At 43.4% G+C, this 18,548-nt stretch overlaps 1 protein-coding gene across 1 annotated transcript in view; it reads right to left on the bottom strand.

Annotated features, from left to right (window-relative positions):
• The window catches only part of myo5aa (myosin VAa), a gene marked incomplete at its 3' end in the record, with an annotated part of 144,366 nt that overhangs the window by 125,632 nt on the left and 186 nt on the right, over positions 1-18,548 (bottom strand). The gene's annotated exons all lie outside the window — the stretch shown is intronic.

Raw genomic sequence — 18,548 nt, forward strand, 5'->3', positions numbered from 1 at the left:
AGATTCAGATCATCTGAATCATGACATCATGGTCACACGAGCGAGCGAGAGAGAGAGAGAGAGAGAGAGAGAGAGAGCGTGAGTGTGTGTGTGTTCTGAGACCAAGATGAACAGATTTTTAGCAAATTACGTTAATTTTCACATTAAAGCCCCAATCAGTAACTTTTTCACCTTTATATAACAGCTTTTTAGTCATTGAGGATGGTAGAGTGACTTGTCACAGGGAGAATGTCACCTCTATTGGTCACACAGCACCCTCCAAAGGCCTCTCCTGGGACTAAGCAGTTTGGTGCCTGCGTCCCGGAGGCAGGATGCACGCATGCGCAGTACAGCGGGAGCGTTGTGTTCATGAAAACAAGGAAGTAACTCGGTGTGGATTTGCTACGAAAATGACGTTTCACGTAACTATGGATTATTATTTCATCACGTAGTGAGTACCCGATGTCACAACATGTACATAGAGCTTTCTGCCGCTGTGTTTCGTTGACTTTGAACGGCGATATCAATATCGGTACTATTGCACCCAGATAGTGCAGTTTCTCCAATAGCAAAACTTGGAAAAGTTGCTGAATGGGGATTTAAGGTTACATTATTTGTTAATGAACTATTAGGGGTGCTCCAAAAAAGATAGATTCTTGAAAGGATCACAATTCTTAATGCCACGATTCCTGGATCGATTCCCAACTCCCAAGAATCGATTCTTCTTCGTATGTCTCTCAATGTATTATTTTTTTAGTTGCACATGAAGGCAGCACTGCACCGTGGAACCAATGGTGTCCGTTGAAAAATCGGCTCTGCCGTTCTGTAAACGCAGAGCCACAAGCCAATCTAGCTGGCTGTTATGAAAAGTCACATAAACAGATGGAATTAAAATGTGTCAGACGATGGTTTTGTACACGAGAGATAAAGATACAGTTGCAGCAGACAATAGTGCTAGCTAGCGTTAGCTGGCTGGCATGAATGAGATGGCTAGTTTAGCATTTTACTGTCGATGGCTAGCGATGTTAGCATTAGCAGCAACGTTACAGCGTATTATGACAACAGTCGTGAAAGCGGCTAGCTGCTCGCAATCTTCAAAAAGACCGTTATCTGGCTATCGTTATGCATGCTGCATTGTAGGGGTGCACCGATCGATCGGCACGCAATCTGTATCGGCCAATTTTGACCTCAAATATGTGATCTGCTGATTGCAGATATTACTTTATTGTCGCCGATTGCATAGCCGATCATGCTGCACGTGAGAAACATGAGGCAGCCCATTTTCATGTCTTCAATGTCTATCGTTTAACTTTCATATTGTGCTCTAACGTTTATATCATTGTGTTGCAAAGCACACGCTTTGCTTTCGTCAGTGTACTCACCTCCACACACCACACCAGACTGTCAACACACCCCTTGCCTCTTTGAATCACACAAATCAGCTGGTGATTAGAGCAGACTCAGCAGAGAAGTTACCTCCAGTCCTCCCGCCTACCGAGGCATTTGCATGCTGTTAAGTCCGTGTTTGATCCATATGTGCGTGTATCCTCGTAACGTTAATAGCGCCGGTTAGCTTTAGCCGCTTTAGCTTAATCGATAAAATAGTTTACTTGGGTCGAAGTTATTTTTCTTGTGTAACAGGGAAATCCCGGAAAATGGAGTATTTTTGTTGAGTGAACTGAACTGCATTGAACTGGTAACATGGAAATCCCGAAGTGGAACCATTTTTGTTCTTTTATAAACTGAACTGAGGGAACTGGACTGAACTACGAGCCATTTAGTTCAACATGTCTTGTGCTCCAATTATCTCACACACAAAAAATCATGTTGGCGGTTTCCTTTAGCCTACACCAGTGGTAGCCAACACGGTGCCCGCGGGCACCTGGTCGCCCGTGGGGTGGCGCTGTGTTTTTACACAAACAAGACAAAACAGACAAACAGGCTCAGACACAGGGGAAAGAAAGGAAAAAAAAATTATTTGTTTTTCTCCTCCCTTCCCACAATAACACACAAATGTAGAAAATAATTGGTTTAACAATGCATACATTTTAAAAACGTTTATTGTCTGTGTATAATTTATTGTCTGTGTATAATTAATTATTGATTAACTATTTTGATCCACCTGAGCTGGGGTCAAAGTTTAGTTTTACGTTACGTCACTACGTCATTCACTCTGCGACAGTGTGACTGCCAGCTGCCAATTATTATATCAGTTGGCTAAGCTAAATGATGGAAAGCAAGAACAATGGCAGAAAAGCGAAAGAAAAAACATTACCAATTTCAAGAGGAGTGGGAGGAAGAGTTCTTCTTCACAACAGTGAAAGAAAAGAGTGTATGTCTCGATTAAATGCATAATACTCATTATTTAAAGGTAAATCGAGGAAATTTCAACAGGTAGCCCCCCACATGACTCTCTACCCTTCAGGTAGCCCTCGACCTCAAAAAGGTTGGTGACCCCTGGCCTACACAGTATAAAATATTGATGTAGAAAAAAAAGAAAATGTGCTGCACTTTCAATTTGATGCATGAAATGTAGGCCTATATGTAAAATGGAAACTGTTCTATAATAGACTGCTATAGCTGCTTACAAAATAAATAAATATATATATATATATATATATATATATATATATATATATATATATATATATATATATATATATATATATATATATAGGTGATCGGTGGATGATCGGTTGGGCAGATATTTCTCATAGGTGATCGGCGGCAAAAAACGTGATCGGTGCACCCCTACTGCATTGCATTTATAAGTTAGCAGCAGCTATCTGAATATGCGGCTATGGTTTCAACAATCTTTGCTGCCTTTATCAAACTAATAGCAGCTAACGTTAGTAGTCTGGTCAGTGATTTTCACTGGATGCATGCAGGGCACTTGTTTAACCATAACCTGATGCAGGTGTTTATTCAGAACACTGTCATCAGCCTGCCTTACCATGTTACACTGTGGGATATGTCCACCACATCAGCATTATGGTAACATAATAAATAAAATAAAACTATTTGTATAGCATCTTTCTTAACAAGGTTACAAAGTGAAGAATTAAAAATCTTTTTTTTTAAAGAAAAAATAATATTTTTGAATCGTTTTTACGCTAATGGTGAATGAATACTAATGAATTATTAAGAGACCGTATCCATACTTCTCACAGATTCAGGTTTTATTTTTTACATTCAGGAAGTCTATTTGCAGATGCAAATCCATAAATTCACAGTTGCCTGCCTCTGTCTCCACCCCTCTCTCCCACCATCAGTTAGTCTTTTTCACCTTTTTTGTCCCCAGAGGAGACCGTCCCAGAACCCAGCAGCCTCCTAGCAACACAGAGAGAGAGAGAGGGAGGCAGAGAGACAGGCGGCTTTAGCTCAGGAGGTAGAGCGGGTCGGCCAATGACGCAAGGGCTGGCGGTTCGATCCCCACTCCCTCCCAGCTGCCGTCGCTGTGTCCTTGGGCAAGACACTTAACCCTCCTTGCTCCCGATGGTGTGTAGGCACCCTGCGTGGCAGCCTGCCGCCATCGGTGTATGAATGGGTGAATGTAGACTATCTACTGATTGTAAAGCGCTTTGGATAAAAGCGCTATATAAATGCAGGCCATTTACCATTTTACCATTTAGGAGGAGAGAGAGAGAGAGGGAGAGCAGGAGGAGGAGAGAGAGACAGAGGGAGATCAGGAGGAGGAGAGAGAGAGAGGGAGGCAGAGAGACAGAGGGAGAGCAGGAGGAGGAGAGAGAGAGAGGGAGGCAGAGAGACAGAGGGAGATCAGGAGGAGGAGAGAGAGAGAGGGAGGCAGAGAGACAGAGGGAGAGCAGGAGGAGGAGAGAGAGAGAGGGAGAGAGACAGAGGGAGATCAGGAGGAGGAGAGAGAGAGAGGGAGACAGAGGGAGAGCAGGAGGAGGAGAGAGAGAGGGAGGCAGAGAGACAGAGGGAGAGCAGGAGGAGAGAGAGAGAGAGGCAGAGAGACAGAGGGAGAGCAGGAGGAGAGAGAGAGAGAGGGAGGCAGAGAGACAGAGGGAGAGCAGGAGGAGAGAGAGAGAGAGGGAGGCAGAGAGACAGAGGGAGAGCAGGAGGAGGAGAGAGAGAGGGAGGCAGAGAGACAGAGGGAGAGCAGGAGGAGGAGAGAGAGAGGGAGGCAGAGAGACAGAGGGAGAGCAGGAGGAGGAGGACAGATTAAAAATAGCAACAGCAGTGAGTTTTGAGCAGCATCACACCTCAGAGGCATCGCCGCACTGCTGAGCAGCACAACACACACACACACACACACACACACACACACACACACACACACACACACACACACACACACACACACAAGCAAAGATGTCAAGCACAATTACCCTGAATTAGTTAGCACTGAAATGCAATCAACTAATTTACTCAGAGAGAGAGAGAGAGACAGACAGAGAGAGAGAGAGAGACACAGAGAGAGAGAGAGACAGAGAGAGAGAGAGAGAGAGAGAGACAGACAGAGAGAGAGAGAGACAGAGAGAGAGAGAGAGAGGGAGATGCGATGAAGCTGCAGAGGGATTGAATGATATTTATAGCAGTGAATTCTCCTGGGTTCAAATAGAGGAGAGATGAAGGGTGATACACACACACACACACACACGGGGGGGGGCATGTTTTTCCACAAAGAAACAAGCTGGTAAAAAGTGTCTGAAACCCAGATAAAAAATGTGACGAGTCAGAGGGGAGCCGCCCGTCTGCCTGGTGGACGGGGGTGGATGGATGGATGGGTGGAAAGAGGAGGAGAAGAAGGCTGAGGAAGGGGGAGCACAGGCATCATAACACCTGTGACATCAGAAATCACATGACACAAAGGGCTTCACATTGAGCTCTCCCAAGCCCCAACCTCTGGTTAAAATGACTACAGCAGAAATCAATGTTTACAGCCTGCTTACAGCCTGTTTACAGCCTGTTTACAGCCTGCTTACAGCCTGTTTACAGCCTGCTTACAGCCTGTTTACAGCCTGTTTACAGCCTATTTACATCCTGTTTACAGCCTGCTTACAGCCTGTTTACAGCCTGTTTACAGCCTGCTTACAGCCTGCTTACAGCCTGTTTACAGCCTGTTTACAGCCTGTTTACAGCCTGCTTACAGCCTGCTTCAAAACAAAATTCTCTTTCTTTGGTCTCTATAGCTAATTTCACTGTTCATAACAAATGTTTTTATAGATGGACTGCACTCCATCCATCTACCATCAGGCTCCAGTATCAGCCTAGCTACCTAGCCAGGTAGCTAGATGCAGGGCTGGCCTAGCTACCTAGCCAGGTAGCTAGATGCAGGGCTGGCCTAGCTACCTAGCCAGGTAGCTAGGCCAGCCCTGCATCCACCAGGCCAGGCCCAGCCTCTAGTAGTCCAGCATCCACCAGGCCAGGCCCAGGTTCTAGTAGCCCGCAAACCTCCCTAAGGTAAAATGCATTTTATTCTTGTACTTTTGGTGGCACTTTGGTTGGGGGACTATGGGAACTCGTGTCACAGCCGGGGTGGTGTGCCTAAAGGGGTGACCTCCCCACCGTGTCTCCCCAACGCTTCTACTGACACTCTACCCCACCAAGAACTGATTGTGCAGCTATCAAGCTTCCTTTGCGTAGTTACTACTGATAGTGTTGAACTACTTTGTCTATCATGTCTCTCTGTATTGAAAAATAGTTTTATTTTGTCTGAGAGTTCTCTCTTCTATATTGTCAAGTCTAAAGGGAATCATTCTGTGTTGACATGTAAAGAGTTCAGACGAAAATGTTTTATTCTTCTTTTACCGTTACTTTCGGGCAATGTCAAGCCAAACCCAGGCCCAGGCCCTGGTCTTGACTGTATTAGCACTCCTGAGGATTTTAAGGCTAGATCTGGCCTGGGAATTATTCATATTAATGTTAGAAGCTTGCTCCCAAAAATAGACGAGGTTCGAATCTGGGCCCATTCAACGGACTCTGATATTTTAATTCTATCTGAGACCTGGCTTAGTAAATCTATTTTGGATAAGGATATTGCTATTAAGGGCTACAATGTTTTTCGCTGTGACCGCCCCAGAAAGGGTGGAGGTGTCACTATTTATCTAAAAACAATATTCCATTCAAATGTTGTAGCCTCTGTGTCCATTAGCAAGCAATTTGAGCTCCTTGCTTTGAGGCTTGACCTTTCACAGGGTAAATTTCTTACAGTAGTTGGATGTTATAGACCACCTTCAGCCTGTAATGAAACACTGGCTTCCTTGACGCAGTATCTTTCTGGGTTTGATTCTGGTGAGATTCTTCTTGTTGGGGATCTAAATTATGATTGGTTGACCCCAAAGTCAGACTGTCTCAAATCTGTCTGTGATTCTCTCAATCTCACCCAATTAATTGATGGTCCAACTCGTCCAAATACAAAACATCCTGAGAACTCATCCCTACTTTATCTTTTTCTAACAAATGCCCCCCATAAATACTCAGGTATAGGTATATTTGCTAATGATCTAAGTGATCATTGTGCTATAGCAACAGTTAGAATGACAAAAATCCCCAAATCCAAGCCCAGAATCCTTCTAAAAAGAGATTTAAAAAAAAATTGTGATCAGGCATTTTTTGATGATCTGGCACAATTTGATTGGAATAGGATTCCTCTAATTGATTAAATGGAGCTGGCTTGGACCTTTTTCTATGATGGGTTCCTGAGTATTGTGAACAAGAATGCTCCGTTTCGTAAATTTAGGGTGAAAGGTCGGAATAATCCTTGGTTCTCTCCTGAGTTAAGTAGCCTTCTCAAAGAAAGGGATGTTGCCTGGGCCAAGGCAAGGAAATGTAGAACTGAGACAGACTGGCTCATCTTTAGACAGCTCCGCAATAAGTGTACATCTCTTGTTAAAGGAACACTCTGCCCATTTTCAACCCGCTTTGTATCATTAGAACATCAGTAGTATATCAGAAAACTGTAAACAGTTTTGAAGTCTGTCATTTAATTTGACAGTTATTGAGTGTTAAAGTGTGGACCAGTGACATCACTGGTCCACACTAACTCAAATTAATAACTCATTAACTCAAATCAACTCTCAATAACTGTCAAACTAGATGATGGTTTTGAAGTCATTCATCTACCGTAAATTCCGGACTATAAGGCGCACCGGAGTATAAGCCGCAGCAGCAAAATTGCCTGTTTGTTACATATATAAGCCGCACCGGACTATAAGCCGCGGGTGTTTTAATGTTTTTTTTTGTGTTTTTTTTGTGTGTTTTTTTTTTTGTGTTTTAATGTTTAATTACCATATGTAAGGGTTCGTGCACAGAGGGGATTGTCGGGAAAGAGTTTCTCGCCTTCCTTCAGGTCCAGGATGTAACACAGGATTTTGCCAAGGAAAGCGTCCATGTCACCAATCTCAGCTCCTCTTTTACATTGATCAGGCGAATGTTATTTCTTTTACTCCTGCTGATTAAGTCATCAACTTGCGTGTGCAGGGTTTCGATTTGTTTTTGCATTTTATCCATTTTTGGACTCACTGTGTTGTTTTTGTCCTCCAGTGCGCTGATGCGCTTTTCCGCATTAGAAACTCTGTTCACGGTTGCCTTATTTTCTTTAGTGAGTGAGTGGATGGACTTCTGCACGTTTTCAAACTTGTTTTCAAGCTGCTCAAAACCTCTGAGCGATGTCGGACTTAATCGATAGTGTTTCACGGAGTAAAAGTTAAGCCCAAGCCGTGTATCTCCAGCCTCCAGCAGGTGAGTCATTTCCTCATTCATGGCGGTGATTGCTTCGTCTCTTTTCTTTCTGCTTACTGGTTTTCAGTCTTGTGCTTCTTCCAGCAGACATTCGCCCCACTCTTTAAAGTTATTCAGTTGGTTCTGGTCACCTTATTCATTTTAGATCAGATCGCTAAAACATATTGTTTGGTCTGGTGTAGCAGCTGTCTAGCTGAGCGCCATGTTCACCGTGATGCCGGTTGATTTCCGCCAAATGATGTCAAGTCAAGTCAAATTTTATTTATATAGCACCTTTCATACACAAAGGCAATTCAAGGTGCTTTACAAAAAAATAATCGAAAAAACAAGCAGCAAAGCAATGCACATAAATGTGCAGATGAAGCTGTGTAACCTGTAAAATCCATCGATTTTGGAGGTCACCGAGTGGCCGTTTGCTGAAAAAATCCATAGATAAGCCGCACCGTTATATAAGCCGCAGGGGCCAAAAAACGGGGAAAAAGCCACGGCTTATAGTCCGGAATTTACGGTAGTTTGACAGTTATTGAGAGTTGATTTGAATTAATGAGTTATTAATTTGAGTTAGTGTGGACCAGTGATGTCACTGGTCCACACTTTAACACTCAATAACCGTCAAATTAAATGATAGACTTCAAAACTGTTTACAGTTTTCTGATATACTACTGATGTTCTAATGATACAAAGCTGGTTGAATATGGGCGGAGTGTTCCTTTAAGAGAGCTAAATCTGAGTTCTACATTTCTGAAAGCACAAAACACCTTAAAGACCCAAAGAAGTTGTGGAAAGTAATGAAATCCACTGTTGGCCATGTTCCAACTAGTGAACCCATTTAGTAAATGAATCCTGTATCTTGACTGAAAAGCCAGACATGCTAAACTGTTTTAATGAACATTTCATTTCAGCAGGATTTTTATTTGATTCTTTGTGTCCAGAAATCTCAAATGCTGTAGTACACACTGAAAATGCTCCCTTAGAATCATGCGGAGATAGTGTACGTGCTGACAATCTATTTAATTGTATTCCTATATCTGCCTTGGAGGTCAATAGAGCATTAAAGCAATTGGACCCAAATAAATCAGCAGGCCCTGATGGACTTGAGCCATATTTTCTTAAACTAGCTGCAGATTTCATTGCTGAACCTTTGTCTTCTATTTTCAATCTTAGTCTCGCCAGCAATGAAATCCCCAAAGTCTGGAAATCTGCCTTTGTTCTTCCCCTACTTAAAGGAGGGGATCCCTCAAAGGTGAATAATTATAGACCGATCTCCAAATTGTGTGTCCTTGCTAAGGTATTTGAAAAGCTTGTCAACAATCAACTAAAGAATTTTTTAGATTTAAATGGTATTCTATCCAATTATCAATCTGGGTTTAGGAAACAGCATAGCACCATTACTGCTACCCTGCTAGCTGCTAGGGGCGGCTTTAGCTCAGGAGGTAGAAAAGCGCTTTGGATAAAAGCGCTATATAAATGCAGGCCATTTACCATTTACCATTTACCCTCAAGGTAATAAATGACATCATTGAAGCGTTAAATTACAATTAAATTGTGGCGCTCTTCTTAGACTTGTCAAAGCGTTTGACACAGTCGACTAGGCCTGCACGATATGAGGAAAATCTGCGATGTGCGATAACATTGTTCAATATAGCGATGATGATACGACTTGCGATAAATACACAAATATTAAAGTATGCATATTAGATATACAGTTCCTATGTCTTTCTGCTTTAATATAGACCCCAAACACAGCCTATGCCCACTGAATAAAGAAATTAAATACACACTGACTGTAGCTGAAACTACACACAGCGTGTTTGGGCTTTGGCAGAGGGGCGGTGCTCACTGTTCCAAGGGGACGGTCTACGCTGGATTTACAACACAAGACAAAATGATCAGATGCTGAGTGGGAATGCATGACGCATGTAAATAAAACCACTTTTGTTATTCATTGCATTTCAGGCAGTCTTTGCGATGTGTTTATTGTGCATGTTCATATTGCGATGACGATGAAAATACGATTAATTGTGCAGCCCTACAGTCGACCACAGCATATTGATAAATACGCTCCACTACAAAGGAGTGTCTAAACAAGCAGCATCTTGGTTTGCAAATTATTTATCTGCTAGAATGCAATGTGTTCAGATGGCAGAAGCCACCTCCTCTTTTCTGACCGTAGCAAAGGGAGTGCCCCAAGGTTCGGTGTTGGGACCAATCTTGTTCTCTATTTATGTGAACAACCTTTGTGAAAATTTGTCAAATGCGATGCATCATTTTTATGCTGATGATACTATCATTTATTGTTGTTTGTCATCAGTTGTACAGGCCTATGAATTACTGCAGACTGCATTTGACGTGGTACAGTCCGGCCAGCAGAAATTAAAACTGGTGTTAAACACAGACAAAACAAAACTAATGATGTTTTCGAAAGCAGGTGACTGTGCTTTCCCTGACAGGGCGGCAGCTGTCAGCAGATCAATGCAAAGTGCACAGCAGGGAAGGGACAGTCATCAGAGGTACAAGGCTGCCTGGCCTGATAGCAATCCTGGTCTAAGGATCAGGACCGGATTAGGCTAACTCAGGGCTTAACGCCAGCTAATCTTATTCCAGTAAACTACACTGCTATTTCATTACATGCACACATATGGTTATAGGTACTTTACACCATGGTCTGGGTGAATGAATACTCGATTCTGATTGGCTGCAAGGTGTCCATTCATTTGTAATAATGTACAGTGATAATGTACACCTAGCTAAATGGTCTGTTCACCGTTCATATCAATGCGCCAGGATCACGACAGAGCCGTTTGAGCTCTATACCACCGTTAACGCTTAATATGGCACTTTTATAAGTTTAGAAAAAAATGGAGTCGGTCAAAGTAACTATTTAGATTACCCCTGTGTGCTCAGTTTATTAAAAATAACGGCTATTTAGAAATCTGATTTTCGTTCTGCTCAGCTGACAGAAGCCGGGCTCTCAGCTGTCAACTGTCAAACCCTCTGTTTATACGATACGATAGTATTGCGATATCGCCGATATTGCGATATATTGAATATTGCGATATATTGAATATTGCGATATTTCGATATCTCCTTTTCCTTGACCTCACCAGAAGTAAAACATGCAGTGTTTTTTTGTTTTGTTTTTGCCCCACATGTAGGCTACATTATTAAGCTTCTCTGGACTCAATACGCCGCTGCAGGTGCGGACTGCAACATCGGGCACTTCGGGCAGATGCCCGGTGGCCTGGCATGGCATGGCCTGCAACAATTTTTTGTTTTTTCGTAATATCGATACTTGGTGTCCAAATATCGATACAATATCGTCAAGGCAAAATATCGCGATACTATGGTGTATCGATCCCCCCCCCCACCCCTAACACATTTGTAGGTATTGTGACTACTATGGCTAATGCAGCAACTTGTACTGATGACATCATCAGTGATGTCATAAATCCCCTGATGACATCATCAGTGATGTCATAAATTCACTCACACACACAAAGTCCCAGTGATGATGTAATCAGTGATGTCAGAAATTGTGACATCATCGAGGGAGAGCGAGGGGGAGAGAGACTGAGGGAGAGAGAGAGGGAGACATTGTGCGCGTGCCGAGTTCAGAAATCAATATTTGGTGGAATAACCCTGATTTCATGCGTCTTGGCTCTAATCTCCACCAGTCTTTCACATCACATCACATCACATCACATCACATCACATCACACATTCCCCTTGATACTTTTGGGTGTCAGTTAATTCCTACGGCTTATTTGAAGAGTGTTGGAGGAGGATTGAGGTCTGGAGGTCACAGAGAAGGTGACATTGGGGAAAGAGTCTGTGTGGGGGTGGGAGGAGCTGAGACTGTGGGGCGGAGCATCTATCAGAAGTGTTTACAAATCTGCACAAAGTCAACAGCCGATTAGAGAGACTTAACCCTGTTAATACTGAGCTCTGAGCTTTCACTGCTGAACCGGAGTCGCTCTGGCCTAGTGTGAACTTTGCTGCATTTCTTGGCATCTGCTTTAGGGACGGGCATTTCTAGAAAAAATACTATTCGGGAACTATTCGACCCCCCCCCCTTCCCCGTAACACACAAACACACAGTTTAACACAATTTATCCTAATCCCCATTTCCAGCAAGGAGCTGGATGCTACTGTCACTACCCACCCCCCATAGGCTCTGAGCCACTCTGTCAGAGTGCTGTAGGATACTAGCCTGCTAAACCAGCCGGTCACGTGAACTCACATTTCATTTCGTTCTGGAGGACAGTCTGGCCTCAAGCCCTGGGAGGGTTTTAAGCAGAAACTGCAAAGTGGAAGAGCCAATCAGCGACTGCGCTCAGTGCCCTGTGATTGACAGCGCAAGTTGGCCAATCAGGAACGCCACTAGCACTGCACTAGCAAAACAATAATGGCTGCCTGTCTGCCTCGAGGAGTAATGTCAATGTTCGTCTAGTTTAAACAGCCATAAAGTGCAGTTATTGCAGAAATAGGCTCAATAATAACAATTAAACAAGTACAGGTGTTTGCAACAGTGGGGTTTCTCTGCGGAAAATGTGTTTTTGTCATTCTCCCGAGTGGATTTGGGTTTGACTGGATCAAACGCTGATTGGCTGAAGGAGTTGTCTGTCAAGGCTAGTACACCCGCCCAACTTCCGCCCACTGCAAAACACTGGGTGAAGGCTTCAGGCCAGACGGGAACGAAGAACGAAATGAAATCTGAGTTCCCGTGACCGCCGACCGGCTGGTTTACCAGGCTAAGATGCTACTGTCACTACCCACCCCCCATAGGCTCTGAGCCACTCTGCACATAGGCTCTGAGCCACTCTGCACGAGCGGGTCCGCAGTAGGTACGGCAACACCACTTGGACAAACTTGTTTCTATATGCTGAAAACGATTGGATCCCCGTTGTAGGGAGAGAGTCTGGCAAGTGAGACATAGGTTAAACCGAACAGAGCATTTCCCCCCTCCGCAATACCAGAATGGAGATCAGCGCTGCCAGACTCCCCTCTCAGAAGAAGGGAGGGAAGTCTGGCAAGTGAGACTACAATATAAGTGGCATTGCCAAACTCCTAAAGAGAAAGGTACCAGTAAAAACAGGGGAAAATATACGTTTTAAGACAATACGATTGTCACATAATTATTATAATTTTTTTAATAATAAAATGACTATTTGAAAATCATTGCACATCCCTAGTCTGCGTACGTTAGGTTCCATACGGTGCTACCCAGGACCTAGCTGCTGGTATTCACTCATGTTTTCCCCAAAAATACAATTTAAGGGCCTGTGTCCATCTAGCGTCTGATCTCAGCGCACAATAAAACAAGGAAGCAGTCTGAAACTAACGTTAGCTCAGTGCGGTAGTAGCTTGATAGCTGACAGCTAACATTAGCAAACAACACACATACAGTGATTTAGCTCAACACTCACCAGAAATATTAAGTGTCTAGCCAATCTGCTCCCACAATTGAGCCTTTCTGTCTCTGTTGCGATAGTTTCTCCATATGATTAGTTGCCAGAAAAGGAGCACCCGACACCAGCGTCTTTCTGAAAAGTTAAAATATTTTCAGCTGGAAGCACTGGGAGTCGGGCGCACAAAAACGCCGGCGCATTCTGAAAATAGATGCTGGACGCAGCGCACTTTCTCTAGACTTCCATGTGCGCCCGCATACTCTCCCCCCATTGGAAACAACTGAAAATAGACGCCGGAGCTGATGAAAAGACGCTAGGTGGACACAGGCCCTAAGTAACTATGTTTCAATAATTGGTCAACAAAGAAGAGCCATGAACATTTTGAGTTGCCTCACTTTGCCCTGCTGTGGAGAAGTGGCTAGAAATGAAGCAACAAACACTAACTATCATGTCTCTTTTCATATTATAGAGGGCAGAAGGCTGCTTCATACACATCAATCCACAGGAAAGAGATTAGAACCCAAACACGTTATGATACAGACCTTCTGCACCAGTGTGTTTTGTCCACATATTCTCAGTTAGGCGCTCAATGGAGTCCCAGACTCCAGAATCCTCGTCACATGACACCACTCATGTGAGAATCTGCTGTTTTTCTCCTCAGCTGGGCAGACGCAGCACGACACCAACACAGTACTTAGTTCAGAGGAGAGTTTGGTGGGAAAAAAGGAGCCCTGTTTGTCTTACTACACTGATGGTGTTCCAAATAGATTGTTGTCACAACCAGCATGCCAATGTGACACACACACACACATATATATATATATATATCTATATATACTGTATATATATATATATATACTGTATATAGGCTATATATATTACATTCATACACATATGATCACAGTCTCTTACTACAAGCTGTCCAGCCGCTAACAATATTAGTTCAGTCACTGCTGACCCTCGGAGGAGTAGAGCAGTTAAAGGCGGTACATTACATTACATTGTCAGACTACAGGCCTGAAAGGTCTGTCTGGAATATTGCAAAGAATAAGTTGACCAATGTTCTCTAAATAAGACAGTTTGCTCTCTTCCTTTCTCCTTTGATAGAGTCCTAGTTCACTTCACTAACAACAAACTTCTGCAAACAATGACCCTGAGAAATATGACTTATATGGCCTGTAAGACTACAGCAGTCTCCAACACATCAGTGGATGATCTGTCAAGAGGAGAAGATATTGCTTTTGAGCAGCAAGCCACACATACAAGCCACTGTGCATCTACAAAACTCAGGACATCGATGGATCTGAAACTATTTTAGGCTTCAGTGATTCATTGATGACTAGTTCCTGGAACAAAACGCTTGTTGGTAAGCACTGCAGTAAGCTATTACCCAAAACGTGTCGCTAGGCAGCATTAGCATAATTTAACATTGTTTCAGGAAGTAGTCGCACGCTGCTGAGGTCAGTGACATGAAGCTTTCTTCTATACCTACATGAGTCCATCAGAAGGGCGCGTCAGGAGGACCCACTTCCAAACATCCAATTCAAGAGCAGAATGACAAGCTGACAATACACTCCATCAGCTGACTCATCTCATCAACGAGTCACACGGACAGGCAGAGCAGCCAGCATTTCAAATTCCAAACCCTTTAACAAGTGGAGGAGGGGGGGACGGCAAGGACAACACTTACTTCAACAAACATATAATCCAAGTCCTGGTTCATCTTGTCTCCTGAAGCTTCTAGCTCATGCTGTAACTCTGCCTCCAGCCACACGCGCCACACGAGCAGACACTAATGGATGAAGCGCTGAGCTCCAGACCTTCATTGTGTCTGCAGACATGGCAGCGTCCTCCAGCCAGCCTCACAGCTTCTCGTGCTGTGGTGAAGCTCTGCCCGGATTGGACATTCCCGCTGTCCCTCAAACAGCCCGGCTTCCGCCCTCGATCACATGAGTTCTGAGGCAAACAGCCTGGATTTTCCCACAAACTTCTGACATGATGGGTCCAAATCACATTCTGTCTGATAGCTGCTGCACACAGCAGCAATGACATAGTCCTGTTCCTATAAGCTGGACTGAATAATAATAATAATAATAATAATAATAATAATAATAATAACAATAATAATAATAATAATAATAATAATAATAATAATAATAATAACAATAACAATAACAACAATAATAATATTAATAATAATAATATATATTTATATACTGCAAGATGCACAGATATCTAATTTAGAATACCCACTGTCGTGGAAATAGTCAGGATGATGAAAGATGCTAAAAGTGGAATAAAATAAGATCATCCTTCAAAACATCGACGACAAATAATAGTCATCGCCAAATGTAGTAAAAGATATAATCAAGATGATCATTTTAGCCATAAACGTGCAGCCCCCCTCTGTCTGCCTTGGTGTGTTTGCCCCCCCTCTGTCTGCCTTGGTGTGTTTGCCCCCCCCCCTCTGTCTGCCTTGGTGTGTTTGCCCCCCCTCTGTCTGCCTTGGTGTGTTTGCCCCCCCTCTGTCTGCCTTGGTGTGTTTGCCTGTGTTGGACAGGAGTTTTAATGACGAGATGCCAGTCCAGTGCTGCTTACACGACATGTCTCTCTCTGGCTCTCTGCACAATTACTTTAACCAGGTTACCGTGGTAATCAAATGCACATGCTCTCGATTAGGAGACTGCTGAGAAGAAAATAAAGCGCACACACGTTACGAAATCTCAAGATTCATTCATTATTTAGATATTCAAAGTAATATACTGTGCTCTTTGACCATGTCAGTCACATTATGTTATGTAAAGTTTAAACCCTGGAAGTTGTCAATTTATCTCTAATCCAATATTATGGCATTATTGCACTTGAATGAAAGATTTTACGTGCGATCGCGCTGAATCTTTCAGGAAGTGTAAAGAGCGCCCCCTGTGGGTGACCTAACAGAGCCAGATTTTTTAATTTGGTAACAATTTTAATTGCTGTTGCCATTGGGCCGATTGCGGAGTTAAGTTGGTTTGTTTAATTTTATTTTTTACTGTCATCATTTATTATGTTGTGTCTTTTTGTCGTGTGCTTTTGCTGTTTGTCTGACAACTGTAAATAAAAAGCTTGTTGCAAAGAAAAATCTAATGGCTCATAGCCTTACTTCGCTTTCCATCAGAATATCCTCTCTCCTCGCCTCTTACTCCACCTCACGTTTTTTTTCTTCCACTTTTTCATCCTGATTTGACGTAAACTAATTCAGGGAGAAGGTAAAAATACACAACAAAATAAAGTGTCAAGACCAATAAAATACACTGACTGCTTCTCCATTGGTTCCAGCAGTTTCCTCCTCCTCCTCAGTAAGTCGCCCTCACCTCTGACTCACCTCTCTGTCCCACGCTCAGGACAGACAGGAGCCAAACCAAGACTGGAGCACAATCTGTGGCAACATTTATGTGTGGCTGACTGTGTGTGTGTGTGTGTGTGTGTGTGTGTGTGTGTGTGTGTGTGTGTGTGTGAACCAAGCAGCCTCCTGCTCAATGAGGTTCTATACGGCTGACTCATACACACAAAGAGCAGAGTGTTCTCTGCCTCCGTGTTGGAAAAGTAACTCCCAGAGAGCGGCCTGACATCAGAAGCAGATTTATAAGACAGGCAGGGCAGAAAATTGACCTTTTGGTCTCCTGCATGAAGGCTATATTGGCAGGTAAACCAAAACATTTAGCAGCCATAAAAACAAGTTTTGCAACCAACAAGATTATTTGAGAGGACAGCCAAAATGATGGCTGGCTACCTGCCAAGCAGAAACAAACTTGCAAAAATTGACCAGAATTTGTTTGGTGGCTCATGGTCATTTAATTTCCCACCCTGATGATGCTCCAACAAATGACACATTTGACGTGTAGCTTAAAAGTTTCATTTTTCTCTTCCAAAGGAGTGAAAGGAGTGCAGCACTCCTCTTCACATTTCATGAATGAATGATGTGACACTTCATTGACCCCAGAAATTCTCACTTTGCCTTAATCCAGGAAGGTCAGAGGTCAGGGTTATCTACAGAATTGTGCAGCTAGGGATTCACTGACTTGCTCACGGACACTTTGGCTTGTTGCTGACATGTCATCTGTCGGTCTGTCTGGGTTGGTCTTTAACCACTAGTCAACCCCGCTGCCCCAATATCTCTAACATTCATTCAACAGCAGGTAGGAAGAAACGGGTAGGCTACATGCTGATGACAGCAAGGAAGGAACAGCTATAAAAGCTTCTACTATACAGGGTACTGTATATGCAGGACTCCTGAAGGTAAATTCTATTTAATGCCTTTTTTTAAGACCTTTCCAATATATTTTAAGACCTCAAAAGCCACTTTCATCACATCAGCGATAGCGGTGTAAATCACAACGCTTCATCATTATTCGATAATATAGATTATTTGGACAACAATACAATATTTGCTGATATCACAAAGTCTGGCACAATACGATCAATATGAGACGACCACATGCCCATTTAACACAATCGGCACAATAGCTACAAACTGTAATACCTCTCAAATGCCAATTAAGACTTTTTAATCTATCACAACCTTTATTGAAGCTCATCACACCAGCTGGCAACGTGGGTGGATGGGTGACTCATCATCTCCCTCTCTGTCACATACAACACAGACACGTTCTTCATCTCAGTCTCACGTTTGTAAGATCAACAGCAGCAGCAACCTTGTGAGTGTCCAGTGTTAACAGGAGGTTAGTTATACAGCTGCAGTATCATATCACCATCAGACAGTGAACACATGGCCTGTATACAGTCAGAGAGCCTCAGGTCTGACTCTCTCAGCACCCTGGATGATGATGCGAAGGATGCGAACTGTCCGCAGCATCTGAGCGGTACCCAAAGTGTCGGACAGACTCACAGTGACAGACAGCCCAAATAACTAAAAGACTAGCACAACAAGGCCACACATCATGAATGCCCAAGTCTGACCTATCGACTATACTGTTACGGTGAAAAGGCATCAAACCAGCGGCTCCATGATGGCTGGCACCGCCTTGCATCATTCCAGCCCCCCGGGCCTCCAGTCAGTGGCGGATGATGCTAAATAACAAGGCCCAAACGAAGGTCATATACGTTTGTAAACAAAGAAACGATGCGATAAATACAAACATTCGTAACAAACACGCGAATGGTGTTTGTGGGTGCTGCCGAGCGTGGCATGGGAAACGAGGCAAATCTCTGCCGCATCTGTGAACAGTTTGGCTTTGTCAGCTGCCTGCACCATTACAACGTTCAACCGAGATCTATATTTAGACATCGCAACCAATCACTGCACCTGTCAGCCCAACATGCTGCTCTCTGTGCGCTTTCAAACCCGCTTTCATTCATTGAAAGCCAGCGGCACCGAAGCTCGCTAGTGTTGTTAGATAAATGACTTGTTTTCGTGGCGTAATAGAGCCAAGCGGTCACCTCGCTTGTTGGAAG

The sequence above is a fragment of the Poromitra crassiceps genome, assembly GCF_964638095.1.
Source record: "Poromitra crassiceps genome assembly, chromosome: 16".
Lineage (NCBI taxonomy): Eukaryota > Metazoa > Chordata > Actinopteri > Beryciformes > Melamphaidae > Poromitra > Poromitra crassiceps.